Source organism: Hemitrygon akajei, chromosome 32 (genome assembly GCF_048418815.1).
Source record: "Hemitrygon akajei chromosome 32, sHemAka1.3, whole genome shotgun sequence".
NCBI classification, from domain to species: Eukaryota; Metazoa; Chordata; class Chondrichthyes; order Myliobatiformes; family Dasyatidae; genus Hemitrygon; species Hemitrygon akajei.
In genome coordinates this window covers 4,268,224-4,276,697 of record NC_133155.1, presented here as the reverse complement: position 1 = coordinate 4,276,697, position 8,474 = coordinate 4,268,224, and positions in this window count along the sequence as shown.

Here is an 8,474-nt window from a genome sequence, read left to right as displayed (position 1 = left end):
CAGCATGGACTAAATAAGTTAAAGGGCCTGTTTCTGTGCTATACTTTTCCATGACTTTATGACTCTATTACAGGAACTTCATCACTTCATTTCCTGGAAGGATTTATATTCTCCTTAGCATATCTCTTCTAGTATTAAAAAAACCCTTTAGTTAAAATTCAACACACAAAATCCGTTTGCAGTGAGTGAGATTTTCAACCTTAGTGTCTTGAGAAACACTACTCATGGACCAAAACAAGGAGAAAATCTGCAGATGCTGGAAATCCGAGCAACACACAAAATGCTGGAGGAACTCAGCAGGCCAGGCAGCACCTATGGAAAAAAGTACAGTCGGCGTTTCAGGCCGAGACCCTTCGGCAGCACTGGAGAAAAAAGCTGAGGAGTAGATTTAAAAGGTGGGGAGAGGGGAGAGAGAAATGCTAGGAGATAGGTGAAACTTGAGGGGGGAGAACACAACACCTTATATTCCATCTGAGTAGCTTTCAATCTGATGACATGAACACTGACTTCTGAAACTTAACAGTAATGCCCCCCTTTCACCTTTCCCATCCCCCTTTCCCTCTCTCACCTTATCTCCTTGCCCACCCATCACCTCCCCACTTTTCTTTTTTCCATGGGCTTCTATCCTCTTCGATCAGACTTCCCCTTCTCACACCTTGTATCTCTTTCACCAATCAACTTCCTAGCTCTTTGCTTCATCCCTCCCGCTTTGGGTTTCACCTTTCACCTTGTGTTTCTCTCTCCCTTCCCCCCACCTTTTAAATTTACTCCTCAGCTCTTTTTCTCCAGTCTTCCCGAAGGGTCTCGGCCTGAAAAGTCGACTGTACTTCCTTCCATAGATGCTGGCTGGCCTGCTGAGTTCCTCCATAATTGTGTGTGTGTTGGCATGGATCAAACAAGTCTTAGGAAATCCATTTCACCTGAAAGACTATGATTAAAAGCATCAACAGTCAAACTTACTCTTTGTCCTCATTGAGAAATGTGATCTCCTACATTGACTAATCAACTGCAACCTGACTGAGTGAATTTTTTCAGGAGATCACAGTTGTGTTGGTGCACAACCACATAGTGATTAAATAAAAGCACACATGCAGGAGATGGTTTTAACTGATGTATTCACATGGCAATGAGAGAGAGAGAGAGAGAGAGAGAGAGAGAGAGAGAGAGAGAGAACAATGCACATATGTAGACAACAGATCAATATATATTGCTAAGGGAGGGGGTCATTTCTCTAAAAGAAATAGACCCTAACATTACACTTCCTCCTCCTTTAGATCAATGCCACATAAAACTGTATATGTATAAAACATTCAATTTCCCTTTCATAAACTCCTATTCCAAATAAACATGCCTTCACAGTAACAGTCCATAAATAACTTCACAGTTCTAAAGGTTCAGTCTTTTGGGTGGCACAAATTTCAAAGCAAATTTATTCTCAAAGTATGCATATGTCGCCATATACTACCCCGAGACTCATTTTCTTGCAGACACGCACAGCAGAACAAATAAATACAATAGGTTCAATGAAAAACCACACTCAAACAATCAACATGCAAAAGAAGACAAATTAGGCAAATACAAAAAAAAGTAAGTACTAATGCTGAGCACATGAGTTGCAGAGAACTTGAACGTGAGCTCATAGGTTGTGAAATCAGTTCACTGGTGAGGTGAATAAAGTTATCAATGGTGGTTCTGGACTCTAACGGTTGAAAGTTAATATCTGTTCCTGAACCTGGCGGTGTGGGACCTGAGGTTCCTGTACTTCCTTCCTGATGGCAGCAGCAAGAAGAGAGGACAGCCTGGATGGTGGGGTCTTTGACGATGGATGCTGCTTTCCTGGGGCAGTTCTCCTTGTTGATGTTCTCAATGGTGGGGAAGGCTGTAAATATGGCATTGGAACTCAGAGTCTTAAATCAAATGAAAATGTTCTAAGATGCTAAGGAAAATTGAACCATCTCCTTCTCCCTATCCTTCCACTAGCACAAGAGTCTCATTTCAATGTTAATCATACCACAAACAAAAGGAATTAGGTTAAAACTTGCCAATCAGGCTTTGAGATGATATTGATGCAATTTATCTTTAACATACAGTACTCTACATAAGTCATAGGCACATACTGTATACATATATAACTCGAGGCCTTATGACTTCTGCACAGTACTGTAATAATTTTATGTATTACACTGTACTGCTTTTGTGGGAAAAAAACAAATTTCATGACATATGTGATTGATGATAAACCTGATTCTGATATGGGTCTCTTGTGGACTGAGAGTGGGAAGGGGACAGGGAGAGGGGAAGGCCGAAGGGATGGAATGGGAAGCACCAGAGAGACATTCTGTAATGATCAATAAACCAATTGTTTGGAATCAAATTACCTTGCCTAGTGTCTCAGGGCTGGGTGTGTCTGCACCCATGCCACCTCCACCACTGACACTCCTTCTCTGCCACGTTTCCCACACCCGTCTTGTTGTACTCCACCTTCACCATTCCCACCATCCTTTGCTCCTGCCAGATTTACAAACATTGACAAATACAGTACTGTGCAAATGTCTTAGGCACCCTGGCTGAATACTGAATATATATGCCTAAGACTGTAAATCACCAAAGTGATTCTCCTTCTAAATGAAATGACAGACTATATTAAAAGATAGACTAGAGGGAAGATGATAGAAATGTCAACAATTGGTAGGCAGTCCTAGTTGTTGGCTCTAGATAATGAGAAGTTATGATAAGCCATTGTTTTTCTGACAGATCTGTAAGAGAAAGCCCTGCCACCCTGAACCTTGATGGCAGCAGGTTCAGTATGTGTCTGTGAGGTATTCATCGATGCTTGACAATGGCCATCTCCGTACCGTAGATCGGTTAGACCACCAGCTTCCACTCCCCCTTTGAGAGTGAAAATGGAGAAGCAGGACTTGGGGAAAATGTGCTCTATAATGCTGTTAGAATGAGGAATTCCTTCAAGTAAACCTACAATCAGAATTTATTCAAAACAATCACTGTCTAATTTTTCATATTAAAGGAAACCAAAGCTTGTATTCTTACCTGCCCATGTGTCACCTACTCATGATCCTCTGCACCTGCAGTGGCCTTTACCTCATCATCGTGCAGCTCCTATCCTCTGTTCAAATCCCTCTGTTGTCTCATCCTTCCCATATCCACAGCCCTACAAACCAATTAAGCACCTCAAATTACACATCTTTTGTTACTTTAAAGTTCCAAGGCACGTTTGCCTATGAACAAATTTATCAAACCAAGTTAGCACTAATTATCTATGATTATTTAATACTTATAAAGTCTTTGCCATTTTGTAATTTGAATGTCAAATTATTGGGCGAGGTTTAAGACGGAGATGAGGAGATGTTTATTTTTTATTTGGAGATGCAATATAGTAAAAGACCCTTTTGCCAATGAGCCCATGCTGTCCAGTTACACCGGTGGTGGCATCCGTCGGTCTCGAGAGACCATGGATCTGCGCCTGGAGTTTCCAGGGCGCAGGCCTGGGCAGGGTTGTATGGGAGACCGGCAGTTGCCCAAGCTGCAGGCCTTCCCCTCTCCACGCCACCGATGTTGTCCAAGGGAAGGGCACTAGGACCCATGCAGCTTGGCACCGGTGACGCTGCCTCAGCTGAGGCTCGAACCAGTGACCTTCAGGTTACTAGTCTGATGCCTTGCCCACTAGGCCACGCGCCAGTTACACCCATGTAACCAATTGACCTATTAAGTTGTATGTCCTTGGGACGTGGGAGGAAAGCGGAGCATCTAGAGGAAACAGAGGTCAGAGGGAGTACATATAAACTCCCACGGATGGCAGCGGGAATCGCAGCCGAGTCACCAGTGCTGTAATTGTTACACCAACTGCATGTTGCCCCAAACTTCCAGATGTAAAATGCATCACGGGACATGGAACAGGAATATAGTGGGATGGGGGAGCAATTGGACCCTGAAGCTTTTGTGATCCTTTTGTGCACTTCAGAAGTGCATAGAACTTTTATTAAGTGGTATAAGAATGAAGAAGAGGAAAGGAGAAGAGGCACGGCAAGAGACAAAGGTAAGAAAAAACAGAAAGAGAAGAGAAAGGAAGAAAAGCAGAGGAAAAAGAGCAGAGAAAAGACAAAGATGGTGTGGTCTCTTATACCAGTCTACTGACACTGAACACTACCTCACTACTTCTTTATTTCTGGTTTGTTTTGCACTGCTAATTTGAACTTAATTATTTAATAGTCAAATATATACTTAATGTAACAGTTATTTTCTCTATATTTGTTTATCATGTATTTCATTGTACAGCTGCCATAAAGTGAACAAATTTCACATCATATGCTGGTGATATTAAACCTGATTCCGGTAACAGAGAATTCCATTGATAACATTAACCAATAAAATGGCAAGGTTCAAGTAATGTGACACCCACCACTGAAACCAAGTAGTTTCCAGAGAAATACATAGACAGGTGTAACAACTGGAAAATTCACTGAACTATTACAAATACAGTACCTGGTTTGTAGGCACCGTGCATCTGTTCTCCACCTGTTCTGTGTTGTGTGTTTACTATGGTAACTAGTCACATGGGTGGGGGTGTGGTAAAAGGGAAGGGAATAAGTCACGTATTCATGCTTTGTAGTGTCAGTTTGTCGTAGCTGGGGGCTAATGGATGTCCCACCTTTCACTGACAACTCAATATCGCTCCATTGCTCTTAGCTTACACTTGGGTACACTTAAGTTTCATTGTTTCAAGATTGTATGTTTGCTAATTGCTAATGAAGGATCACATAAAGGGTTTGACTTTTGGAGCAATCTTTATTGGAATGAGGGTGCATAATGCAAGTATAGCAAATTCCAAGGGTTGCCAGCAGTGGCAATTAGAGTCACAGTGTCATAGAAAAGTACAGCACAGAAGCAGGTCATTCAGCCCATCTATTCCATTGTTGAAACTGCTTAGTCCCATAAAACTGCACCAGAACCATAGCCCTCCATACCCCTCCCTTCCATGTACCTATCCAAACTTCTCTTAAACATTGAAATCGAGTTTGCATGCACCACTTGTGTTGGCAGCTCATTCCACACTCTCACAACCCTCTGAATGAAGAAGTTTCCCCTCCTGTTCCTCTTAAGTTCTCATTTTTCACCCCATACCCATGACTTCTAGTTGTAGTCCCACCCAACCTTAGTGAAAAAAGCCTGCTTGCATTTACCCTATCTATACCATCATAATTTTGTATACCTCTATCAAATCCCCTCTTAATCTCCTATGTTCCAAGAAGTAAAGTCCTAACCTATTCAACCTTTCCGTATTACTCAGGTCCTCCAGACCCAGCAACATCCTTGTAAATTTTCTCAGCACTCTTTCATTTCTAATTGTTTTGGTTTTGGTTTTGATTTTGGTTTGGTTCGGCCACTACATCAGAGATTATATAAAAATACAAGCAAGCATAAGAAAGTTAAACTACAAGGTCAATAACAATTCTACACCCGAGTCCAACAACAACCACTCTGAATGGTGGCAGATTCGACACAGGTGGACTGGGCCGTTCGGAGAGGAGATGCAGAGGCAGAGAAGTTTTGATGCCCGTACAATCGGCCCGAGTCCGAGGTTCAACCGCTCTGGGCACTGAACTGATTTGGAGAAATCAAGACCACCTTCAGGCCGGGTGGCAAAATCTGAGCCTAGAGCAAGTCGCTGGGCAGCGTGAGCTATGCCCAGAACCTTTCGTGGCAACGGTGCCCAGGTCCTAGTGTGAGGTATGATACGCTCTTTGGACAATTTAAGTAATATACTGGAAAGGCAGTGCATCGGGAACAGAGGTGAGAGGCCACGAGGCTAGGAAGACTGCCCCTGACTGCTCCATGCCTGCTAATATGATGGCCAGATGCCGGGGCTTTGGGCCTACTCTGGGCTGCGCCATGGTTCAGATCTGGGGACTCATTTTGGTTCAGAGCATTGTTACTCGCTGCTATTGTTTGCATGATTTGAGTATTTTTTTCCCTTTCTCTGCGCATCGGGTGTTGGTCTTTATCTCGCTTTTAAAAAATTGTGTTCTTTGTGTTTCTTGCTGTGTGGCTGCCTGTAAGCAAACTAGTCTCAAGGTTATATATTCTTTGTTAATAAATATAAACAAAGTTGGAATGGTAGAACCAACTTGAAGGGTTGAATGGCCTATTTGTGCTCCTATTTTCGGTTACCCATTATTATATAGCTTTACTGATATATTCTCAATGCGTGGCAGTTACTGTGGGTGAAAAGAAGGGAAACGAGCATGGAGTGGCAGAATAAATGGGTGATTTTCTAAGGAAATGCTGCAGTAATTTTGTTCCACTCTGAAACGAGCAGTGGCTGGCCACTGATCGGAGAAGCAACCACGTTGTCCACTTGTGACTTTAACAACCTTGAACATTTGGGTGAAGTAGCTCCCGCAACACAGGTGGTGGAGTTATCAACCTTAATGTCACTACTGAGGCAAATTGTTCAAGTGTCTTGTGCACTTGTCATTCGACTGGAAAAAGAACAAGATGAAAGGAATTGATTTATGAGATGGAGTGGGAGGGCAATATCAGCATCTTTAAGCCAGAATTTGAAGCATACCCACTTTCCCCCTCACAATGATTGAGTTGGTTATGCGTTTGGACGTACCACTTGTTAATAACTTGGGAAGATTTCTTTCTTCTGCTCATTTGTTCTGGCAGTTGGGGCTTTAAATGAGCAAATCACTCGAGGGCTGTGACTCCTATACTGCACTGCCATTGGAGAAGGTCAGATAACGTAATCGGGCAGGCTTGAACACACAATCTTCTGACTCAGCTGAAAGGACCGTCTGTGAAGAGCAGCCTGTTTCTATGATGCAGTACTGCTGGAGGTGACAGAATCCCTGGGCAGAAAGACACGATTGCTAACCTGCTGTGATGGATGTTGCCAGTGTTGCACTGTGAATCTCCAAAGATTAGCACCGCCTTCCAATGCCTGAGAGAAGTGGACCTGCGCTTCCTTTATTGTTCGAAAGAAATTAAGGTGGCTATTACAGTGGAGTGCTGAAGTACCACGAAGCACAGGAAACTATCTTAAAATTAGTCAAAGCACAGGTCTTTAATGGGAATTTCTGGCAGACATCACTAGTTTTAGAGAGTGAAAAGTTTCCTAAGCTGAAGCAGCCTCCGGCTGACGGGAGTGCCTGAACAGAACAGATGGCTTTCTGAGACAGGTTTAAAAGAGTCACCATACTGTTTAAAACTTCCTGTGTCCCAGTCAGTGTGCATGTGACCTTCAACAGGCACATCATTTCCATTTATGTTTGTGCTGATATTGGAGCCTGCTTAAAACCTGCCTAAGTGAGCAGTGCGACAATTAAGGTCAAGGACCGTCAGTATGTTTAACGAGTGCTGCAGATGCACAGAGAGTTACTTCTCAAAGTTCAAAGTCAGTTCATTATCAAAGTACACGTATGTCACCATATACAGCCTTGAGATCCATTTCTTGTGGGCATTCACAGCAAATGCTAGAAACACAATAGAATCAGGGAAAAACCACACCCAACAGGGCGGACAACCTGTGTGCAAAAAACACCAAACTGCGCAAATACAAGAAGAAAAGAAAATAATAATATTAAATAAATAAGTAATAACTATTGAGGACATGAGATGAAGAGTTATTGAAAGTGAGTCCATAGGTTGTGTGAACGGTTCAGTGGTGGGGTGAGTGAGGTTGAGTGTAGTTATCTCCTCTGGTTCAAGAGTCTGATGGTTTAGGGTAATAGCTGTCCCCGAACCTGGTGGTGTGAGTCATGAGACTCCTGTACCTTCTTCCTGATGGCAGCAGTGAGAAAGGAGCATGGCCTGGATGGTGGGGGTCCTTGATGTTGGATGTTGCTTTCCTGCGACGATGCTCTGTGTACACGTGCTCGAGTATGGGGAGGACTTTACCCATGATGGACTGGGCTGTATCCACTACTTTTTGTAGGCTCTTCCATTCAAGAGCATTGGTGTCTCAGTAGCAGGCTGTGATGCAACTAGTCAATATCCTCTCCACCACACGTCTCTAGAAGTTTGTCCAAGTTTGCACTACTTTACTAATGATGCTTGGATTAGGCTGAATGGCCTAATTTTGCTTCTATGTCTTGTGGTCTTATGGAGATTAACCATGAGGTGTTCTTCCTCCACCATCATTTCAGAGAATTGTGGTAAACTATGTGTATACCTGTCTGGACACGCCCCTCTGCTAACTGTCCTGTGGCTCCTCCCACAGACCCCTGTATAAAGGCGATTGGAGGCACTGCTCCTCCCTCAGTCTCCAAGATGTTGTGGTCACGTTTGCAGCTAATAAAAGCCTATCTTTTGCCTCCCGTCTCTGAGAGTTATTGATGGTGCACATCAAGAATACTGCTGGCACACACATTTCAGATGAGAAACTAATTCCTCTGTGTGTCTGTAATTCTTCCATTAATTGCAGTAAAACTGATCTCTATATATTAAGTTTCTGT